Source organism: Patagioenas fasciata, chromosome Z (assembly GCF_037038585.1).
Source record: "Patagioenas fasciata isolate bPatFas1 chromosome Z, bPatFas1.hap1, whole genome shotgun sequence".
In the NCBI taxonomy this organism is placed as follows: domain Eukaryota; kingdom Metazoa; phylum Chordata; class Aves; order Columbiformes; family Columbidae; genus Patagioenas; species Patagioenas fasciata.
In genome coordinates this window covers 42,516,008-42,539,093 of record NC_092560.1, presented here as the reverse complement: position 1 = coordinate 42,539,093, position 23,086 = coordinate 42,516,008, and positions in this window count along the sequence as shown.

Here is a 23,086-nt window from a genome sequence, read left to right as displayed (position 1 = left end):
TTTTTCCCCTCAAGCCTGTCAGGACGTTGCTCGTCCGTCTTTCCCTCAATAGATGGGAGTAGGCGCGCTTGCGGATGTGTGCGTGTGTGTGGCCACGCGTTTGCTTAGGCATCAGTGTGTGAAAAGGTAGGTGCTTTTCTCTAGCTGCGTGTGCGTGCACGTGGTGCTGGGTGCACATCCCTGGGTGCTCGAGGTAAGGTTTCTGCATGGTTTTCGCTGAGGAATCGTGTGTGTGCACATGGACAAAGAGAAGGCGCAGCAACCAGGTTCCAGCGCCGAAGAAGGCAAAAGGCAAGGTTTCCGGCGCTATCTCCTTCACTCCCCAGTCCTAGTCGCGCAAAGCAAGCCGCTAAGCCGGCGACCGGCAAGAGAGCTACAACGAAGCATGCCGAACGGAGAAAATAGCAGCAGCTCATCTGTTCACACCTTGTTTCTGCCATGTGCTTGAACGCCAAGACGTTCGCGCTTCTGTGAGATGAAAGACGTCCTTCTGCATATGTGCTTGCTCACACCGGTGCACTTGTTAGTGTATCCATTCAGTCCTGGGCTGCGGGGCATTCAGAAGTGGCTCTGTGGAGACGTCTGCATAGAGGCAGCTGTCAGAACACGCACACTCGATTGTTCACCAAAACATATGCAGACGCGTCCTTAGCCTGTAGATTTGGATGCACAGAGTTCCCTGTGTTCGCAAGAGACAAGGGAATCGCGTCTGTACGCACAGAAGCAATAGCGGACCGTTTCCCTCGGAGCGAACGCGGAAGAGCCGTCTATGTACTCGGAGACACGGGAACGTGCCTCAATGCGGTCACAGAGGCAGCAGCTTTTGCACAGATGCTCTGGTGATTCTGGCACTTTCCAGGCACACTCCTGAAAGTCGCGCACACTGCTGTTCACTCGCTAAACGACCTCTTGGGAAACACGTCTCCGGTCGATGGACCGCTCAGATTGCTTCTCGTGTAACTGTGAACTGTGTCAGCGCAGGGAATCCGTCTCTGTTGAGCAGATGTCAATCCTGCCTCGCTTTTGCTTTGTTGCCTCTACCAAGATGATTTCCCGTTTCTCTCTTCACTAGAGCAGGTAGACACAGCCAACGCACATCAAGTGTCGAGACACGCTCTGCTGAGCTCAACGCTTGTGCAGATGCACATGTGCGACGAAGTCAACACACGTGCTTGTGGAGAGAAAGAAAGGGACTCCCAGGCGTGTGGAGCGACGGGGAGAAAGAGCGGGCGCTGAGGAACACAGTTTCAAACAGACTGTCTCCACACAAACAGGCACCTGTCTGCAGGTATCCTAGATCTTGATTCTTGAACTTGAGGAAACACGCGTCTGAGCAAAACTCCCAAACGCTTCCAGGAAAGACACAGGCTCTCCCACAAGCACACAAGTGTTTGCCCTCAGCTATAGATCAGGGACAAGCTTGTGAAGAGATGCCCTGCTATTCTTTCGCCTTATGGCATCATGTGTTTCGTTTCTCTTGGAGATCGATTGTTAAACGTCTTTCCTCGGGCGACTGTGAAGCATTTGCCAGCGGAGGAGAAGTAGCACGGAGCAGCATTCAGTACTGCCTACGAGTGTCTTTGCTACCCTACTAGCGGAGCTCCAAGAACAGGCACACATCTTCAGGTACCTTCCAAATGTGGATTCCCCTGCAGCCCCGTAGGCGGGCGTGCAGTACGCCAACCATCAACGGACGTTTTTCCCCTCAAGCCTGTCAGGACGTTGCTCGTCCGTCTTTCCCTCAATAAATGGGAGTAGGCGCGCTTGCGGATGTGTGCGTGTGTGTGGCCACGCGTTTGCTTAGGCATCAGTGTGTGAAAAGGTAGGTGCTTTTCTCTAGCTGCGTGTGCGTGCACGTGGTGCTGGGTGCACATCCCTGGGTGCTCGTGGAAAGGTTTCTGCATGGTTTTCGCTGAGGAATCGTGTGTGTGCACATGGACAAAGAGAAGGCGCAGCAACCAGGTTCCAGCGCCGAAGAAGGCAAAAGGCAAGGTTTCCGGCGCTATCTCCTTCACTCCCCAGTCCTAGTCGTGCAAAGCAAGCCGCTAAGCCGGCGACCGGCAAGAGAGCTACAACGAAGCATGCCGAACGGAGAAAATAGCAGCAGCTCATCTGTTCACACCTTGTTTCTGCCATGTGCTTGAACGCCAAGACGTTCGCGCTTCTGTGAGATGAAAGACGTCCTTCTGCATATGTGCTTGCTCACACCGGTGCACTTGTTAGTGTATCCATTCAGTCCTGGGCTGCGGGGCATTCAGAAGTGGCTCTGTGGAGACGTCTGCATAGAGGCAGCTGTCAGAACACGCACACTCGATTGTTCACCAAAACATATGCAGACGCGTCCTTAGCCTGTAGATTTGGATGCACAGAGTTCCCTGTGTTCGCAAGAGACAAGGGAATCGCGTCTGTACGCACAGAAGCAATAGCGGACCGTTTCCCTCGGAGCGAACGCGAAAGAGCCGTCTATGTACTCGGAGACACGGGAACGTGCCTCAATGCGGTCACAGAGGCAGCAGCTTTTGCACAGATGCTCTGGTGATTCTGGCACTTTCCAGGCACACTCCTGAAAGTCGCGCACACTGCTGTTCACTCGCTAAACGACCTCTTGGGAAACACGTCTCCGGTCGATGGACCGCTCAGATTGCTTCTCGTGTAACTGTGAACTGTGTCAGCGCAGGGAATCCGTCTCTGTTGAGCAGATGTCAATCCTGCCTCGCTTTTGCTTTGTTGCCTCTACCAAGATGATTTCCCGTTTCTCTCTTCACTGGAGCACGCAGACACAGCCAACGCACATCAAGTGTCAAGAGACACGCTCTGCTGAGCTCAACGCTTGTGCAGATGCACATGTGCGACGAAGTCAACACACGTGCTTGTGGAGAGAAAGAAAGGGACTCCCAGGCGTGTGGAGCGACGGGGAGAAAGAGCGGGCGCTGAGGAACACAGTTTCAAACAGACTGTCTCCACACAAACAGGCACCTGTCTGCAGGTATCCTAGATCTTGATTCTTGAACTTGAGGAAACACGCGTCTGAGCAAAACTCCCAAACGCTTCCAGGAAAGACACAGGCTCTCCCACAAGCACACAAGTGTTTGCCCTCAGCTATAGATCAGGGACAAGCTTGTGAAGAGATGCCCTGCTATTCTTTCGCCTTATGGCATCATGTGTTTCGTTTCTCTTGGAGATCGATTGTTAAACGTCTTTCCTCGGGCGACTGTGAAGCATTTGCCAGCGGAGGAGAAGTAGCACGGAGCAGCATTCAGTACTGCCTACGAGTGTCTTTGCTACCCTACTAGCGGAGCTCCAAGAACAGGCACACATCTTCAGGTACCTTCCAAATGTGGATTCCCCTGCAGCCCCGTAGGCGGGCGTGCAGTACGCCAACCATCAACGGACGTTTTTCCCCTCAAGCCTGTCAGGACGTTGCTCGTCCGTCTTTCCCTCAATAGATGGGAGTAGGCGCGCTTGCGGATGTGTGCGTGTGTGTGGCCACGCGTTTGCTTAGGCATCAGTGTGTGAAAAGGTAGGTGCTTTTCTCTAGCTGCGTGTGCGTGCACGTGGTGCTGGGTGCACATCCCTGGGTGCTCGTGGAAAGGTTTCTGCATGGTTTTCGCTGAGGAATCGTGTGTGTGCACATGGACAAAGAGAAGGCGCAGCAACCAGGTTCCAGCGCCGAAGAAGGCAAAAGGCAAGGTTTCCGGCGCTATCTCCTTCACTCCCCAGTCCTAGTCGCGCAAAGCAAGCCGCTAAGCCGGCGACCGGCAAGAGAGCTACAACGAAGCATGCCGAACGGAGAAAATAGCAGCAGCTCATCTGTTCACACCTTGTTTCTGCCATGTGCTTGAACGCCAAGACGTTCGCGCTTCTGTGAGATGAAAGACGTCCTTCTGCATATGTGCTTGCTCACACCGGTGCACTTGTTAGTGTATCCATTCAGTCCTGGGCTGCGGGGCATTCAGAAGTGGCTCTGTGGAGACGTCTGCATAGAGGCAGCTGTCAGAACACGCACACTCGATTGTTCACCAAAACATATGCAGACGCGTCCTTAGCCTGTAGATTTGGATGCACAGAGTTCCCTGTGTTCGCAAGAGACAAGGGAATCGCGTCTGTACGCACAGAAGCAATAGCGGACCGTTTCCCTCGGAGCGAACGCGAAAGAGCCGTCTATGTACTCGGAGACACGGGAACGTGCCTCAATGCGGTCACAGAGGCAGCAGCTTTTGCACAGATGCTCTGGTGATTCTGGCACTTTCCAGGCACACTCCTGAAAGTCGCGCACACTGCTGTTCACTCGCTAAACGACCTCTTGGGAAACACGTCTCCGGTCGATGGACCGCTCAGATTGCTTCTCGTGTAACTGTGAACTGTGTCAGCGCAGGGAATCCGTCTCTGTTGAGCAGATGTCAATCCTGCCTCGCTTTTGCTTTGTTGCCTCTACCAAGATGATTTCCCGTTTCTCTCTTCACTGGAGCACGCAGACACAGCCAACGCACATCAAGTGTCAAGAGACACACTCTGCTGAGCTCAACGCTTGTGCAGATGCACATGTGCGACGAAGTCAACACACGTGCTTGTGGAGAGAAAGAAAGGGACTCCCAGGCGTGTGGAGCGACGGGGAGAAAGAGAGGGCGCTGAGGAACACAGTTTCAAACAGACTGTCTCCACACAAACAGGCACCTGTCTGCAGGTATCCTAGATCTTGATTCTTGAACTTGAGGAAACACGCGTCTGAGCAAAACTCCCAAACGCTTCCAGGAAAGACACAGGCTCTCCCACAAGCACACAAGTGTTTGCCCTCAGCTATAGATCAGGGACAAGCTTGTGAAGAGATGCCCTGCTATTCTTTCGCCTTATGGCATCATGTGTTTCGTTCCTCTTGGAGATCGATTGTTAAACGTCTTTCCTAGGGCGACTGTGAAGCATTTGCCAGCGGAGGAGAAGTAGCACGGAGCAGCATTCAGTACTGCCTACGAGTGTCTTTGCTACCCTACTAGCGGAGCTCGAAGAACAGGCACACATCTTCAGGTACCTTCCAAATGTGGATTCCCCTGCAGCCCCGTAGGCGGGCGTGCAGTACGCCAACCATCAACGGACGTTTTTCCCCTCAAGCCTGTCAGGACGTTGCTCGTCCGTCTTTCCCTCAATAGATGGGAGTAGGCGCGCTTGCGGATGTCTGCGTGTGTGTGGCCACGCGTTTGCTTAGGCATCAGTGTGTGAAAAGGTAGGTGCTTTTCTCTAGCTGCGTGTGCGTGCACGTGGTGCTGGGTGCACATCCCTGGGTGCTCGTGGAAAGGTTTCTGCATGGTTTTCTCTGAGGAATCGTGTGTGTGCACATGGACAAAGAGAAGGCGCAGCAACCAGGTTCCAGCGCCGAAGAAGGCAAAAGGCAAGGTTTCCGGCGCTATCTCCTTCACTCCCCAGTCCTAGTCGCGCAAAGCAAGCCGCTAAGCCGGCGACCGGCAAGAGAGCTACAACGAAGCATGCCGAACGGAGAAAATAGCAGCAGCTCATCTGTTCACACCTTGTTTCTGCCATGTGCTTGAACGCCAAGACGTTCGCGCTTCTGTGAGATGAAAGACGTCCTTGTGCATATGTGGTTGCTCACACCGGTGCACTTGTTAGTGTATCCATTCAGTCCTGGGCTGCGGGGCATTCAGAAGTGGCTCTGTGGAGACGTCTGCATAGAGGCAGCTGTCAGAACACGCACACTCGATTGTTCATCAAAACATATGCAGACGCGTCCTTAGCCTGTAGATTTGGATGCACAGAGTTCCCTGTGTTCGCAAGAGACAAGGGAATCGCGTCTGTACGCACAGAAGCAATAGCGGACCGTTTCCCTCGGAGCGAACGCGGAAGAGCCGTCTATGTACTCGGAGACACGGGAACGTGCCTCAATGCGGTCACAGAGGCAGCAGCTTTTGCACAGATGCTCTGGTGATTCTGGCACTTTCCAGGCACACTCCTGAAAGTCGCGCACACTGCTGTTCACTCGCTAAACGACCTCTTGGGAAACACGTCTCCGGTCGATGGACCGCTCAGATTGCTTCTCGTGTAACTGTGAACTGTGTCAGCGCAGGGAATCCGTCTCTGTTGAGCAGATGTCAATCCTGCCTCGCTTTTGCTTTGTTGCCTCTACCAAGATGATTTCCCGTTTCTCTCTTCACTAGAGCAGGCAGACACAGCCAACGCACATCAAGTGTCAAGAGACACGCTCTGCTGAGCTCAACGCTTGTGCAGATGCACATGTGCGACGAAGTCAACACACGTGCTTGTGGAGAGAAAGAAAGGGACTCCCAGGCGTGTGGAGCGACGGGGAGAAAGAGCGGGCGCTGAGGAACACAGTTTCAAACAGACTGTCTCCACACAAACAGGCACCTGTCTGCAGGTATCCTAGATCTTGATTCTTGAACTTGAGGAAACACGCGTCTGAGCAAAACTCCCAAACGCTTCCAGGAAAGACACAGGCTCTCCCACAAGCACACAAGTGTTTGCCCTCAGCTATAGATCAGGGACAAGCTTGTGAAGAGATGCCCTGCTATTCTTTCGCCTTATGGCATCATGTGTTTCGTTTCTCTTGGAGATCGATTGTTAAACGTCTTTCCTCGGGCGACTGTGAAGCATTTGCCAGCGGAGGAGAAGTAGCACGGAGCAGCATTCAGTACTGCCTACGAGTGTCTTTGCTACCCTACTAGCGGAGCTCGAAGAACAGGCACACATCTTCAGGTACCTTCCAAATGTGGATTCCCCTGCAGCCCCGTAGGCGGGCGTGCAGTACGCCAACCATCAACGGACGTTTTTCCCCTCAAGCCTGTCAGGACGTTGCTCGTCCGTCTTTCCCTCAATAGATGGGAGTAGGCGCGCTTGCGGATGTGTGCGTGTGTGTGGCCACGCGTTTGCTTAGGCATCAGTGTGTGAAAAGGTAGGTGCTTTTCTCTAGCTGCGTGTGCGTGCACGTGGTGCTGGGTGCACATCCCTGGGTGCTCGTGGAAAGGTTTCTGCATGGTTTTCGCTGAGGAATCGTGTGTGTGCACATGGACAAAGAGAAGGCGCAGCAACCAGGTTCCAGCGCCGAAGAAGGCAAAAGGCAAGGTTTCCGGCGCTATCTCCTTCACTCCCCAGTCCTAGTCGCGCAAAGCAAGCCGCTAAGCCGGCGACCGGCAAGAGAGCTACAACGAAGCATGCCGAACGGAGAAAATAGCAGCAGCTCATCTGTTCACACCTTGTTTCTGCCATGTGCTTGAACGCCAAGACGTTCGCGCTTCTGTGAGATGAAAGACGTCCTTCTGCATATGTGCTTGCTCACACCGGTGCACTTGTTAGTGTATCCATTCAGTCCTGGGCTGCGGGGCATTCAGAAGTGGCTCTGTGGAGACGTCTGCATAGAGGCAGCTGTCAGAACACGCACACTCGATTGTTCACCAAAACATATGCAGACGCGTCCTTAGCCTGTAGATTTGGATGCACAGAGTTCCCTGTGTTCGCAAGAGACAAGGGAATCGCGTCTGTACGCACAGAAGCAATAGCGGACCGTTTCCCTCGGAGCGAACGCGAAAGAGCCGTCTATGTACTCGGAGACACGGGAACGTGCCTCAATGCGGTCACAGAGGCAGCAGCTTTTGCACAGATGCTCTGGTGATTCTGGCACTTTCCAGGCACACTCCTGAAAGTCGCGCACACTGCTGTTCACTCGCTAAACGACCTCTTGGGAAACACGTCTCCGGTCGATGGACCGCTCAGATTGCTTCTCGTGTAACTGTGAACTGTGTCAGCGCAGGGAATCCGTCTCTGTTGAGCAGATGTCAATCCTGCCTCGCTTTTGCTTTGTTGCCTCTACCAAGATGATTTCCCGTTTCTCTCTTCACTGGAGCACGCAGACACAGCCAACGCACATCAAGTGTCAAGAGACACACTCTGCTGAGCTCAACGCTTGTGCAGATGCACATGTGCGACGAAGTCAACACACGTGCTTGTGGAGAGAAAGAAAGGGACTCCCAGGCGTGTGGAGCGACGGGGAGAAAGAGCGGGCGCTGAGGAACACAGTTTCAAACAGACTGTCTCCACACAAACAGGCACCTGTCTGCAGGTATCCTAGATCTTGATTCTTGAACTTGAGGAAACACGCGTCTGAGCAAAACTCCCAAACGCTTCCAGGAAAGACACAGGCTCTCCCACAAGCACACAAGTGTTTGCCCTCAGCTATAGATCAGGGACAAGCTTGTGAAGAGATGCCCTGCTATTCTTTCGCCTTATGGCATCATGTGTTTCGTTTCTCTTGGAGATCGATTGTTAAACGTCTTTCCTCGGGCGACTGTGAAGCATTTGCCAGCGGAGGAGAAGTAGCACGGAGCAGCATTCAGTACTGCCTACGAGTGTCTTTGCTACCCTACTAGCGGAGCTCCAAGAACAGGCACACATCTTCAGGTACCTTCCAAATGTGGATTCCCCTGCAGCCCCGTAGGCGGGCGTGCAGTACGCCAACCATCAACGGACGTTTTTCCCCTCAAGCCTGTCAGGACGTTGCTCGTCCGTCTTTCCCTCAATAGATGGGAGTAGGCGCGCTTGCGGATGTCTGCGTGTGTGTGGCCACGCGTTTGCTTAGGCATCAGTGTGTGAAAAGGTAGGTGCTTTTCTCTAGCTGCGTGTGCGTGCACGTGGTGCTGGGTGCACATCCCTGGGTGCTCGTGGAAAGGTTTCTGCATGGTTTTCTCTGAGGAATCGTGTGTGTGCACATGGACAAAGAGAAGGCGCAGCAACCAGGTTCCAGCGCCGAAGAAGGCAAAAGGCAAGGTTTCCGGCGCTATCTCCTTCACTCCCCAGTCCTAGTCGCGCAAAGCAAGCCGCTAAGCCGGCGACCGGCAAGAGAGCTACAACGAAGCATGCCGAACGGAGAAAATAGCAGCAGCTCATCTGTTCACACCTTGTTTCTGCCATGTGCTTGAACGCCAAGACGTTCGCGCTTCTGTGAGATGAAAGACGTCCTTCTGCATATGTGCTTGCTCACACCGGTGCACTTGTTAGTGTATCCATTCAGTCCTGGGCTGCGGGGCATTCAGAAGTGGCTCTGTGGAGACGTCTGCATAGAGGCAGCTGTCAGAACACGCACACTCGATTGTTCATCAAAACATATGCAGACGCGTCCTTAGCCTGTAGATTTGGATGCACAGAGTTCCCTGTGTTCGCAAGAGACAAGGGAATCGCGTCTGTACGCACAGAAGCAATAGCGGACCGTTTCCCTCGGAGCGAACGCGGAAGAGCCGTCTATGTACTCGGAGACACGGGAACGTGCCTCAATGCGGTCACAGAGGCAGCAGCTTTTGCACAGATGCTCTGGTGATTCTGGCACTTTCCAGGCACACTCCTGAAAGTCGCGCACACTGCTGTTCACTCGCTAAACGACCTCTTGGGAAACACGTCTCCGGTCGATGGACCGCTCAGATTGCTTCTCGTGTAACTGTGAACTGTGTCAGCGCAGGGAATCCGTCTCTGTTGAGCAGATGTCAATCCTGCCTCGCTTTTGCTTTGTTGCCTCTACCAAGATGATTTCCCGTTTCTCTCTTCACTAGAGCAGGCAGACACAGCCAACGCACATCAAGTGTCAAGAGACACGCTCTGCTGAGCTCAACGCTTGTGCAGATGCACATGTGCGACGAAGTCAACACACGTGCTTGTGGAGAGAAAGAAAGGGACTCCCAGGCGTGTGGAGCGACGGGGAGAAAGAGCGGGCGCTGAGGAACACAGTTTCAAACAGACTGTCTCCACACAAACAGGCACCTGTCTGCAGGTATCCTAGATCTTGATTCTTGAACTTGAGGAAACACGCGTCTGAGCAAAACTCCCAAACGCTTCCAGGAAAGACACAGGCTCTCCCACAAGCACACAAGTGTTTGCCCTCAGCTATAGATCAGGGACAAGCTTGTGAAGAGATGCCCTGCTATTCTTTCGCCTTATGGCATCATGTGTTTCGTTTCTCTTGGAGATCGATTGTTAAACGTCTTTCCTCGGGCGACTGTGAAGCATTTGCCAGCGGAGGAGAAGTAGCACGGAGCAGCATTCAGTACTGCCTACGAGTGTCTTTGCTACCCTACTAGCGGAGCTCCAAGAACAGGCACACATCTTCAGGTACCTTCCAAATGTGGATTCCCCTGCAGCCCCGTAGGCGGGCGTGCAGTACGCCAACCATCAACGGACGTTTTTCCCCTCAAGCCTGTCAGGACGTTGCTCGTCCGTCTTTCCCTCAATAGATGGGAGTAGGCGCGCTTGCGGATGTGTGCATGTGTGTGGCCACGCGTTTGCTTAGGCATCAGTGTGTGAAAAGGTAGGTGCTTTTCTCTAGCTGCGTGTGCGTGCACGTGGTGCTGGGTGCACATCCCTGGGTGCTCGAGGTAAGGTTTCTGCATGGTTTTCGCTGAGGAATCGTGTGTGTGCACATGGACAAAGAGAAGGCGCAGCAACCAGGTTCCAGCGCCGAAGAAGGCAAAAGGCAAGGTTTCCGGCGCTATCTCTTTCACTCCCCAGTCCTAGTCGCGCAAAGCAAGCCGCTAAGCCGGCGACCGGCAAGAGAGCTACAACGAAGCATGCCGAACGGAGAAAATAGCAGCAGCTCATCTGTTCACACCTTGTTTCTGCCATGTGCTTGAACGCCAAGACGTTCGCGCTTCTGTGAGATGAAAGACGTCCTTCTGCATATGTGCTTGCTCACACCGGTGCACTTGTTAGTGTATCCATTCAGTCCTGGGCTGCGGGGCATTCAGAAGTGGCTCTGTGGAGACGTCTGCATAGAGGCAGCTGTCAGAACACGCACACTCGATTGTTCACCAAAACATATGCAGACGCGTCCTTAGCCTGTAGATTTGGATGCACAGAGTTCCCTGTGTTCGCAAGAGACAAGGGAATCGCGTCTGTACGCACAGAAGCAATAGCGGACCGTTTCCCTCGGAGCGAACGCGAAAGAGCCGTCTATATACTCGCAGACACGGGAACGTGCCTCAATGCGGTCACAGAGGCAGCAGCTTTTGCACAGATGCTCTGGTGATTCTGGCACTTTCCACGCACACTCCTGAAAGTCGCGCACACTGCTGTTCTTTCGCTAAACGACCTCTTGGGAAACACGTCTCCGGTCGATGGACCGCTCAGATTGCTTCTCGTGTAACTGTGAACTGTGTCAGCGCAGGGAATCCGTCTCTGTTGAGCAGATGTCAATCCTGCCTCGCTTTTGCTTTGTTGCCTCTACCAAGATGATTTCCCGTTTCTCTCTTCACTGGAGCACGCAGACACAGCCAACGCACATCAAGTGTCAAGAGACACGCTCTGCTGAGCTCAACGCTTGTGCAGATGCACATGTGCGACGAAGTCAACACACGTGCTTGTGGAGAGAAAGAAAGGGACTCCCAGGCGTGTGGAGCGACGGGGAGAAAGAGCGGGCGCTGAGGAACACAGTTTCAAACAGACTGTCTCCACACAAACAGGCACCTGTCTGCAGGTATCCTAGATCTTGATTCTTGAACTTGAGGAAACACGCGTCTGAGCAAAACTCCCAAACGCTTCCAGGAAAGACACAGGCTCTCCCACAAGCACACAAGTGTTTGCCCTCAGCTATACATCAGGGACAAGCTTGTGAAGAGATGCCCTGCTATTCTTTCGCCTTATGGCATCATGTGTTTCGTTTCTCTTGGAGATCGATTGTTAAACGTCTTTCTTCGGGCGACTGTGAAGCATTTGCCAGCGGAGGAGAAGTAGCACGGAGCAGCATTCAGTACTGCCTACGAGTGTCTTTGCTACCCTACTAGCGGAGCTCCAAGAACAGGCACACATCTTCAGGTACCTTCCAAATGTGGATTCCCCTGCAGCCCCGTAGGCGGGCGTGCAGTACGCCAACCATCAACGGACGTTTTTCCCCTCAAGCCTGTCAGGATGTTGCTCGTCCGTCTTTCCCTCAATAGATGGGAGTAGGCGCGCTTGCGGATGTGTGCGTGTGTGTGGCCACGCGTTTGCTTAGGCATCAGTGTGTGAAAAGGTAGGTGCTTTTCTCTAGCTGCGTGTGCGTGCACGTGGTGCTGGGTGCACATCCCTGGGTGCTCGAGGTAAGGTTTCTGCATGGTTTTCGCTGAGGAATCGTGTGTGTGCACATGGACAAAGAGAAGGCGCAGCAACGAGGTTCCAGCGCCGAAGAAGGCAAAAGGCAAGGTTTCCGGCGCTATCTCCTTCACTCCCCAGTCCTAGTCGCGCAAAGCAAGCCGCTAAGCCGGCGACCGGCAAGAGAGCTACAACGAAGCATGCCGAACGGAGAAAATAGCAGCAGCTCATCTGTTCACACCTTGTTTCTGCCATGTGCTTGAACGCCAAGACGTTCGCGCTTCTGTGAGATGAAAGACGTCCTTGTGCATATGTGCTTGCTCACACCGGTGCACTTGTTAGTGTATCCATTCAGTCCTGGGCTGCGGGGCATTCAGAAGTGGCTCTGTGGAGACGTCTGCATAGAGGCAGCTGTCAGAACACGCACACTCGATTGTTCATCAAAACATATGCAGACGCGTCCTTAGCCTGTAGATTTGGATGCACAGAGTTCCCTGTGTTCGCAAGAGACAAGGGAATCGCGTCTGTACGCACAGAAGCAATAGCGGACCGTTTCCCTCGGAGCGAACGCGAAAGAGCCGTCTATATACTCGCAGACACGGGAACGTGCCTCAATGCGGTCACAGAGGCAGCAGCTTTTGCACAGATGCTCTGGTGATTCTGGCACTTTCCACGCACACTCCTGAAGGTCGCGCACACTGCTGTTCACTCGCTAAACGACCTCTTGGGAAACACGTCTCCGGTCGATGGACCGCTCAGATTGCTTCTCGTGTAACTGTGAACTGTGTCAGCGCAGGGAATCCGTCTCTGTTGAGCAGATGTCAATCCTGCCTCGCTTTTGCTTTGTTGCCTCTACCAAGATGATTTCCCGTTTCTCTCTTCACTGGAGCACGCAGACACAGCCAACGCACATCAAGTGTCAAGAGACACGCTCTGCTGAGCTCAACGCTTGTGCAGATGCACATGTGCGACGAAGTCAACACACGTGCTTGTGGAGAGAAAGAAAGGGACTCCCAGGCGTGTGGAGCGACGGGGAGAAAGAGCGGGCGCTGAGGAACACAGTTTCAAACAGACTGTCTCCACACAAACAGGCACCTGTCTGCAGGTATCCTAGATCTTGATTCTTGAACTTGAGGAAACACGCGTCTGAGCAAAACTGCCAAACGCTTCCAGGAAAGACACAGGCTCTCCCACAAGCACACAAGTGTTTGCCCTCAGCTATAGATCAGGGACAAGCTTGTGAAGAGATGCCCTGCTATTCTTTCGCCTTATGGCATCATGTGTTTCGTTTCTCTTGGAGATCGATTGTTAAACGTCTTTCCTCGGGCGACTGTGAAGCATTTGCCAGCGGAGGAGAAGTAGCACGGAGCAGCATTCAGTACTGCCTACGAGTGTCTTTGCTACCCTACTAGCGGAGCTCCAAGAACAGGCACACATCTTCAGGTACCTTCCAAATGTGGATTCCCCTGCAGCCCCGTAGGCGGGCGTGCAGTGCGCCAACCATCAACGGACGTTTTTCCCCTCAAGCCTGTCAGGACGTTGCTCGTCCGTCTTTCCCTCAATAGATGGGAGTAGGCGCGCTTGCGGATGTGTGCGTGTGTGTGGCCACGCGTTTGCTTAGGCATCAGTGTGTGAAAAGGTAGGTGCTTTTCTCTAGCTGCGTGTGCGTGCACGTGGTGCTGGGTGCACATCCCTGGGTGCTCGAGGTAAGGTTTCTGCATGGTTTTCGCTGAGGAATCGTGTGTGTGCACATGGACAAAGAGAAGGCGCAGCAACCAGGTTCCAGCGCCGAAGAAGGCAAAAGGCAAGGTTTCCGGCGCTATCTCCTTCACTCCCCAGTCCTAGTCGCGCAAAGCAAGCCGCTAAGCCGGCGACCGGCAAGAGAGCTACAACGAAGCATGCCGAACGGAGAAAATAGCAGCAGCTCATCTGTTCACACCTTGTTTCTGCCATGTGCTTGAACGCCAAGACGTTCGCGCTTCTGTGAGATGAAAGACGTCCTTCTGCATATGTGCTTGCTCACACCGGTGCACTTGTTAGTGTATCCATTCAGTCCTGGGCTGCGGGGCATTCAGAAGTGGCTCTGTGGAGACGTCTGCATAGAGGCAGCTGTCAGAACACGCACACTCGATTGTTCATCAAAACATATGCAGACGCGTCCTTAGCCTGTAGATTTGGATGCACAGAGTTCCCTGTGTTCGCAAGAGACAAGGGAATCGCGTCTGTACGCACAGAAGCAATAGCGGACCGTTTCCCTCGGAGCGAACGCGAAAGAGCCGTCTATATACTCGCAGACACGGGAACGTGCCTCAATGCGGTCACAGAGGCAGCAGCTTTTGCACAGATGCTCTGGTGATTCTGGCACTTTCCACGCACACTCCTGAAGGTCGCGCACACTGCTGTTCACTCGCTAAACGACCTCTTGGGAAACACGTCTCCGGTCGATGGACCGCTCAGATTGCTTCTCGTGTAACTGTGAACTGTGTCAGCGCAGGGAATCCGTCTCTGTTGAGCAGATGTCAATCCTGCCTCGCTTTTGCTTTGTTGCCTCTACCAAGATGATTTCCCGTTTCTCTCTTCACTGGAGCACGCAGACACAGCCAACGCACATCAAGTGTCAAGAGACACGCTCTGCTGAGCTCAACGCTTGTGCAGATGCACATGTGCGACGAAGTCAACACACGTGCTTGTGGAGAGAAAGAAAGGGACTCCCAGGCGTGTGGAGCGACGGGGAGAAAGAGCGGGCGCTGAGGAACACAGTTTCAAACAGACTGTCTCCACACAAACAGGCACCTGTCTGCAGGTATCCTAGATCTTGATTCTTGAACTTGAGGAAACACGCGTCTGAGCAAAACTGCCAAACGCTTCCAGGAAAGACACAGGCTCTCCCACAAGCACACAAGTGTTTGCCCTCAGCTATAGATCAGGGACAAGCTTGTGAAGAGATGCCCTGCTATTCTTTCGCCTTATGGCATCATGTGTTTCGTTTCTCTTGGAGATCGATTGTTAAACGTCTTTCCTCGGGCGACTGTGAAGCATTTGCCAGCGGAGGAGAAGTAGCACGGAGCAGCATTCAGTACTGCCTACGAGTGTCTTTGCTACCCTACTAGCGGAGCTCCAAGAACAGGCACACATCTTCAGGTACCTTCCAAATGTGGATTCCCCTGCAGCCCCGTAGGCGGGCGTGCAGTACGCCAACCATCAACGGACGTTTTTCCCCTCAAGCCTGTCAGGACGTTGCTCGTCCGTCTTTCCCTCAATAGATGGGAGTAGGCGCGCTTGCGGATGTGTGCGTGTGTGTGGCCACGCGTTTGCTTAGGCATCAGTGTGTGAAAAGGTAGGTGCTTTTCTCTAGCTGCGTGTGCGTGCACGTGGTGCTGGGTGCACATCCCTGGGTGCTCGTGGAAAGGTTTCTGCATGGTTTTCGCTGAGGAATCGTGTGTGTGCACATGGACAAAGAGAAGGCGCAGCAACCAGGTTCCAGCGCCGAAGAAGGCAAAAGGCAAGGTTTCCGGCGCTATCTCCTTCACTCCCCAGTCCTAGTCGCGCAAAGCAAGCCGCTAAGCCGGCGACCGGCAAGAGAGCTACAACGAAGCATGCCGAACGGAGAAAATAGCAGCAGCTCATCTGTTCACACCTTGTTTCTGCCATGTGCTTGAACGCCAAGACGTTCGCGCTTCTGTGAGATGAAAGACGTCCTTCTGCATATGTGCTTGCTCACACCGGTGCACTTGTTAGTGTATCCATTCAGTCCTGGGCTGCGGGGCATTCAGAAGTGGCTCTGTGGAGACGTCTGCATAGAGGCAGCTGTCAGAACACGCACACTCGATTGTTCACCAAAACATATGCAGACGCGTCCTTAGCCTGTAGATTTGGATGCACAGAGTTCCCTGTGTTCGCAAGAGACAAGGGAATCGCGTCTGTACGCACAGAAGCAATAGCGGACCGTTTCCCTCGGAGCGAACGCGGAAGAGCCGTCTATGTACTCGGAGACACGGGAACGTGCCTCAATGCGGTCACAGAGGCAGCAGCTTTTGCACAGATGCTCTGGTGATTCTGGCACTTTCCAGGCACACTCCTGAAAGTCGCGCACACTGCTGTTCACTCGCTAAACGACCTCTTGGGAAACACGTCTCCGGTCGATGGACCGCTCAGATTGCTTCTCGTGTAACTGTGAACTGTGTCAGCGCAGGGAATCCGTCTCTGTTGAGCAGATGTCAATCCTGCCTCGCTTTTGCTTTGTTGCCTCTACCAAGACGATTTCCCGTTTCTCTCTTCACTGGAGCACGCAGACACAGCCAACGCACATCAAGTGTCAAGAGACACACTCTGCTGAGCTCAACGCTTGTGCAGATGCACATGTGCGACGAAGTCAACACACGTGCTTGTGGAGAGAAAGAAAGGGACTCCCAGGCGTGTGGAGCGACGGGGAGAAAGAGCGGGCGCTGAGGAACACAGTTTCAAACAGACTGTCTCCACACAAACAGGCACCTGTCTGCAGGTATCCTAGATCTTGATTCTTGAACTTGAGGAAACACGCGTCTGAGCAAAACTGCCAAACGCTTCCAGGAAAGACACAGGCTCTCCCACAAGCACACAAGTGTTTGCCCTCAGCTATAGATCAGGGACAAGCTTGTGAAGAGATGCCCTGCTATTCTTTCGCCTTATGGCATCATGTGTTTCGTTTCTCTTGGAGATCGATTGTTAAACGTCTTTCCTCGGGCGACTGTGAAGCATTTGCCAGCGGAGGAGAAGTAGCACGGAGCAGCATTCAGTACTGCCTACGAGTGTCTTTGCTACCCTACTAGCGGAGCTCCAAGAACAGGCACACATCTTCAGGTACCTTCCAAATGTGGATTCCCCTGCAGCCCCGTAGGCGGGCGTGCAGTACGCCAACCATCAACGGACGTTTTTCCCCTCAAGCCTGTCAGGACGTTGCTCGTCCGTCTTTCCCTCAATAGATGGGAGTAGGCGCGCTTGCGGATGTGTGCGTGTGTGTGGCCACGCGTTTGCTTAGGCATCAGTGTGTGAAAAGGTAGGTGCTTTTCTCTAGCTGCGTGTGCGTGCACGTGGTGCTGGGTGCACATCCCTGGGTGCTCGTGGAAAGGTTTCTGCATGGTTTTCGCTGAGGAATCGTGTGTGTGCACATGGACAAAGAGAAGGCGCAGCAACCAGGTTCCAGCGCCGAAGAAGGCAAAAGGCAAGGTTTCCGGCGCTATCTCCTTCACTCCCCAGTCCTAGTCGCGCAAAGCAAGCCGCTAAGCCGGCGACCGGCAAGAGAGCTACAACGAAGCATGCCGAACGGAGAAAATAGCAGCAGCTCATCTGTTCACACCTTGTTTCTGCCATGTGCTTGAACGCCAAGACGTTCGCGCTTCTGTGAGATGAAAGACGTCCTTCTGCATATGTGCTTGCTCACACCGGTGCACTTGTTAGTGTATCCATTCAGTCCTGGGCTGCGGGGCATTCAGAAGTGGCTCTGTGGAGACGTCTGCATAGAGGCAGCTGTCAGAACACGCACACTCGATTGTTCACCAAAACATATGCAGACGCGTCCTTAGCCTGTAGATTTGGATGCACAGAGTTCCCTGTGTTCGCAAGAGACAAGGGAATCGCGTCTGTACGCACAGAAGCAATAGCGGACCGTTTCCCTCGGAGCGAACGCGAAAGAGCCGTCTATGTACTCGGAGACACGGGAACGTGCCTCAATGCGGTCACAGAGGCAGCAGCTTTTGCACAGATACTCTGGTGATTCTGGCACTTTCCAGGCACACTCCTGAAAGTCGCGCACACTGCTGTTCACTCGCTAAACGACCTCTTGGGAAACACGTCTCCGGTCGATGGACCGCTCAGATTGCTTCTCGTGTAACTGTGAACTGTGTCAGCGCAGGGAATCCGTCTCTGTTGAGCAGATGTCAATCCTGCCTCGCTTTTGCTTTGTTGCCTCTACCAAGACGATTTCCCGTTTCTCTCTTCACTGGAGCACGCAGACACAGCCAACGCACATCAAGTGTCAAGAGACACACTCTGCTGAGCTCAACGCTTGTGCAGATGCACATGTGCGACGAAGTCAACACACGTGCTTGTGGAGAGAAAGAAAGGGACTCCCAGGCGTGTGGAGCGACGGGGAGAAAGAGCGGGCGCTGAGGAACACAGTTTCAAACAGACTGTCTCCACACAAACAGGCACCTGTCTGCAGGTATCCTAGATCTTGATTCTTGAACTTGAGGAAACACGCGTCTGAGCAAAACTCCCAAACGCTTCCAGGAAAGACACAGGCTCTCCCACAAGCACACAAGTGTTTGCCCTCAGCTATACATCAGGGACAAGCTTGTGAAGAGATGCCCTGCTATCCCTGGGTGCTCGTGGAAAGGTTTCTGCATGGTTTTCGCTGAGGAATCGTGTGTGTGCACATGGACAAAGAGAAGGCGCAGCAACCAGGTTCCAGCGCCGAAGAAGGCAAAAGGCAAGGTTTCCGGCGCTATCTCCTTCACTCCCCAGTCCTAGTCGCGCAAAGCAAGCCGCTAAGCCGGCGACCGGCAAGAGAGCTACAACGAAGCATGCCGAACGGAGAAAATAGCAGCAGCTCATCTGTTCACACCTTGTTTCTGCCATGTGCTTGAACGCCAAGACGTTCGCGCTTCTGTGAGATGAAAGACGTCCTTCTGCATATGTGCTTGCTCACACCGGTGCACTTGTTAGTGTATCCATTCAGTCCTGGGCTGCGGGGCATTCAGAAGTGGCTCTGTGGAGACGTCTGCATAGAGGCAGCTGTCAGAACACGCACACTCGATTGTTCACCAAAACATATGCAGACGCGTCCTTAGCCTGTAGATTTGGATGCACAGAGTTCCCTGTGTTCGCAAGAGACAAGGGAATCGCGTCTGTACGCACAGAAGCAATAGCGGACCGTTTCCCTCGGAGCGAACGCGAAAGAGCCGTCTATGTACTCGGAGACACGGGAACGTGCCTCAATGCGGTCACAGAGGCAGCAGCTTTTGCACAGATGCTCTGGTGATTCTGGCACTTTCCACGCACACTCCTGAAAGTCGCGCACACTGCTGTTCACTCGCTAAACGACCTCTTGGGAAACACGTCTCCGGTCGATGGACCGCTCAGATTGCTTCTCGTGTAACTGTGAACTGTGTCAGCGCAGGGAATCCGTCTCTGTTGAGCAGATGTCAATCCTGCCTCGCTTTTGCTTTGTTGCCTCTACCAAGATGATTTCCCGTTTCTCTCTTCACTGGAGCACGCAGACACAGCCAACGCACATCAAGTGTCAAGAGACACACTCTGCTGAGCTCAACGCTTGTGCAGATGCACATGTGCGACGAAGTCAACACACGTGCTTGTGGAGAGAAAGAAAGGGACTCCCAGGCGTGTGGAGCGACGGGGAGAAAGAGCGGGCGCTGAGGAACACAGTTTCAAACAGACTGTCTCCACACAAACAGGCACCTGTCTGCAGGTATCCTAGATCTTGATTCTTGAACTTGAGGAAACACGCGTCTGAGCAAAACTGCCAAACGCTTCCAGGAAAGACACAGGCTCTCCCACAAGCACACAAGTGTTTGCCCTCAGCTATAGATCAGGGACAAGCTTGTGAAGAGATGCCCTGCTATTCTTTCGCCTTATGGCATCATGTGTTTCGTTTCTCTTGGAGATCGATTGTTAAACGTCTTTCCTCGGGCGACTGTGAAGCATTTGCCAGCGGAGGAGAAGTAGCACGGAGCAGCATTCAGTACTGCCTACGAGTGTCTTTGCTACCCTACTAGCGGAGCTCCAAGAACAGGCACACATCTTCAGGTACCTTCCAAATGTGGATTCCCCTGCAGCCCCGTAGGCGGGCGTGCAGTACGCCAACCATCAACGGACGTTTTTCCCCTCAAGCCTGTCAGGATGTTGCTCGTCCGTCTTTCCCTCAATAGATGGGAGTAGGCGCGCTTGCGGATGTGTGCGTGTGTGTGGCCACGCGTTTGCTTAGGCATCAGTGTGTGAAAAGGTAGGTGCTTTTCTCTAGCTGCGTGTGCGTGCACGTGGTGCTGGGTGCACATCCCAGGGTGCTCGAGGTAAGGTTTCTGCATGGTTTTCGCTGAGGAATCGTGTGTGTGCACATGGACAAAGAGAAGGCGCAGCAACCAGGTTCCAGCGCCGAAGAAGGCAAAAGGCAAGGTTTCCGGCGCTATCTCCTTCACTCCCCAGTCCTAGCCGCGCAAAGCAAGCCGCTAAGCCGGCGACCGGCAAGAGAGCTACAACGAAGCATGCCGAACGGAGAAAATAGCAGCAGCTCATCTGTTCACACCTTGTTTCTGCCATGTGCTTGAACGCCAAGACGTTCGCGCTTCTGTGAGATGAAAGACGTCCTTCTGCATATGTGCTTGCTCACACCGGTGCACTTGTTAGTGTATCCATTCAGTCCTGGGCTGCGGGGCATTCAGAAGTGGCTCTGTGGAGACGTCTGCATAGAGGCAGCTGTCAGAACACGCACACTCGATTGTTCACCAAAACATATGCAGACGCGTCCTTAGCCTGTAGATTTGGATGCACAGAGTTCCCTGTGTTCGCAAGAGACAAGGGAATCGCGTCTGTGCGCACAGAAGCAAGAGCGGACCGTTTCCCTCGGAGTGAACGCGAAAGAGCCGTCTATATACTCGCAGACACGGGAACGTGCCTCAATGCGGTCACAGAGGCAGCAGCTTTTGCACAGATGCTCCTGGTGATTCTGGCACTTTCCAGGCACACTCCTGAAAGTCGCGCACACTGCTGTTCACTCGCTAAACGACCTCTTGGGAAACACGTCTCCGGTCGACGGACCGCTCAGATTGCTTCTCGTGTAACTGTGAACTGTGTCAGCGCAGGGAATCCGTCTCTGTTGAGCAGATGTCAATCCTGCCTCGCTTTTGCTTTGTTGCCTCTACCAAGATGATTTCCCGTTTCTCTCTTCACTGGAGCACGCAGACACAGCCAACGCACATCAAGTGTCAAGAGACACACTCTGCTGAGCTCAACGCTTGTGCAGATGCACATGTGCGACGAAGTCAACACACGTGCTTGTGGAGAGAAAGAAAGGGACTCCCAGGCGTGTGGAGCGACGGGGAGAAAGAGCGGGCGCTGAGGAACACAGTTTCAAACAGACTGTCTCCACACAAACAGGCACCTGTCTGCAGGTATCCTAGATCTTGATTCTTGAACTTGAGGAAACACGCGTCTGAGCAAAACTCCCAAACGCTTCCAGGAAAGACACAGGCTCTCCCACAAGCACACAAGTGTTTGCCCTCAGCTATAGATCAGGGACAAGCTTGTGAAGAGATGCCCTGCTATTCTTTCGCCTTATGGCATCATGTGTTTCGTTTCTCTTGGAGATCGATTGTTAAACGTCTTTCCTCGGGCGACTGTGAAGCATTTGCCAGCGGAGGAGAAGTAGCACGGAGCAGCATTCAGTACTGCCTACGAGTGTCTTTGCTACCCTACTAGCGGAGCTCGAAGAACAGGCACACATCTTCAGGTACCTTCCAAATGTGGATTCCCCTGCAGCCCCGTAGGCGGGCGTGCAGTACGCCAACCATCAACGGACGTTTTTCCCCTCAAGCCTGTCAGGACGTTGCTCGTCCGTCTTTCCCTCAATAGATGGGAGTAGGCGCGCTTGCGGATGTCTGCGTGTGTGTGGCCACGCGTTTGCTTAGGCATCAGTGTGTGAAAAGGTAGGTGCTTTTCTCTAGCTGCGTGTGCGTGCACGTGGTGCTGGGTGCACATCCCTGGGTGCTCGTGGAAAGGTTTCTGCATGGTTTTCTCTGAGGAATCGTGTGTGTGCACATGGACAAAGAGAAGGCGCAGCAACCAGGTTCCAGCGCCGAAGAAGGCAAAAGGCAAGGTTTCCGGCGCTATCTCCTTCACTCCCCAGTCCTAGTCGCGCAAAGCAAGCCGCTAAGCCGGCGACCGGCAAGAGAGCTACAACGAAGCATGCCGAACGGAGAAAATAGCAGCAGCTCATCTGTTCACACCTTGTTTCTGCCATGTGCTTGAACGCCAAGACGTTCGCGCTTCTGTGAGATGAAAGACGTCCTTCTGCATATGTGCTTGCTCACACCGGTGCACTTGTTAGTGTATCCATTCAGTCCTGGGCTGCGGGGCATTCAGAAGTGGCTCTGTGGAGACGTCTGCATAGAGGCAGCTGTCAGAACACGCACACTCGATTGTTCATCAAAACATATGCAGACGCGTCCTTAGCCTGTAGATTTGGATGCACAGAGTTCCCTGTGTTCGCAAGAGACAAGGGAATCGCGTCTGTACGCACAGAAGCAATAGCGGACCGTTTCCCTCGGAGCGAACGCGGAAGAGCCGTCTATGTACTCGGAGACACGGGAACGTGCCTCAATGCGGTCACAGAGGCAGCAGCTTTTGCACAGATGCTCTGGTGATTCTGGCACTTTCCAGGCACACTCCTGAAAGTCGCGCACACTGCTGTTCACTCGCTAAACGACCTCTTGGGAAACACGTCTCCGGTCGATGGACCGCTCAGATTGCTTCTCGTGTAACTGTGAACTGTGTCAGCGCAGGGAATCCGTCTCTGTTGAGCAGATGTCAATCCTGCCTCGCTTTTGCTTTGTTGCCTCTACCAAGATGATTTCCCGTTTCTCTCTTCACTAGAGCAGGCAGACACAGCCAACGCACATCAAGTGTCAAGAGACACGCTCTGCTGAGCTCAACGCTTGTGCAGATGCACATGTGCGACGAAGTCAACACACGTGCTTGTGGAGAGAAAGAAAGGGACTCCCAGGCGTGTGGAGCGACGGGGAGAAAGAGCGGGCGCTGAGGAACACAGTTTCAAACAGACTGTCTCCACACAAACAGGCACCTGTCTGCAGGTATCCTAGATCTTGATTCTTGAACTTGAGGAAACACGCGTCTGAGCAAAACTCCCAAACGCTTCCAGGAAAGACACAGGCTCTCCCACAAGCACACAAGTGTTTGCCCTCAGCTATAGATCAGGGACAAGCTTGTGAAGAGATGCCCTGCTATT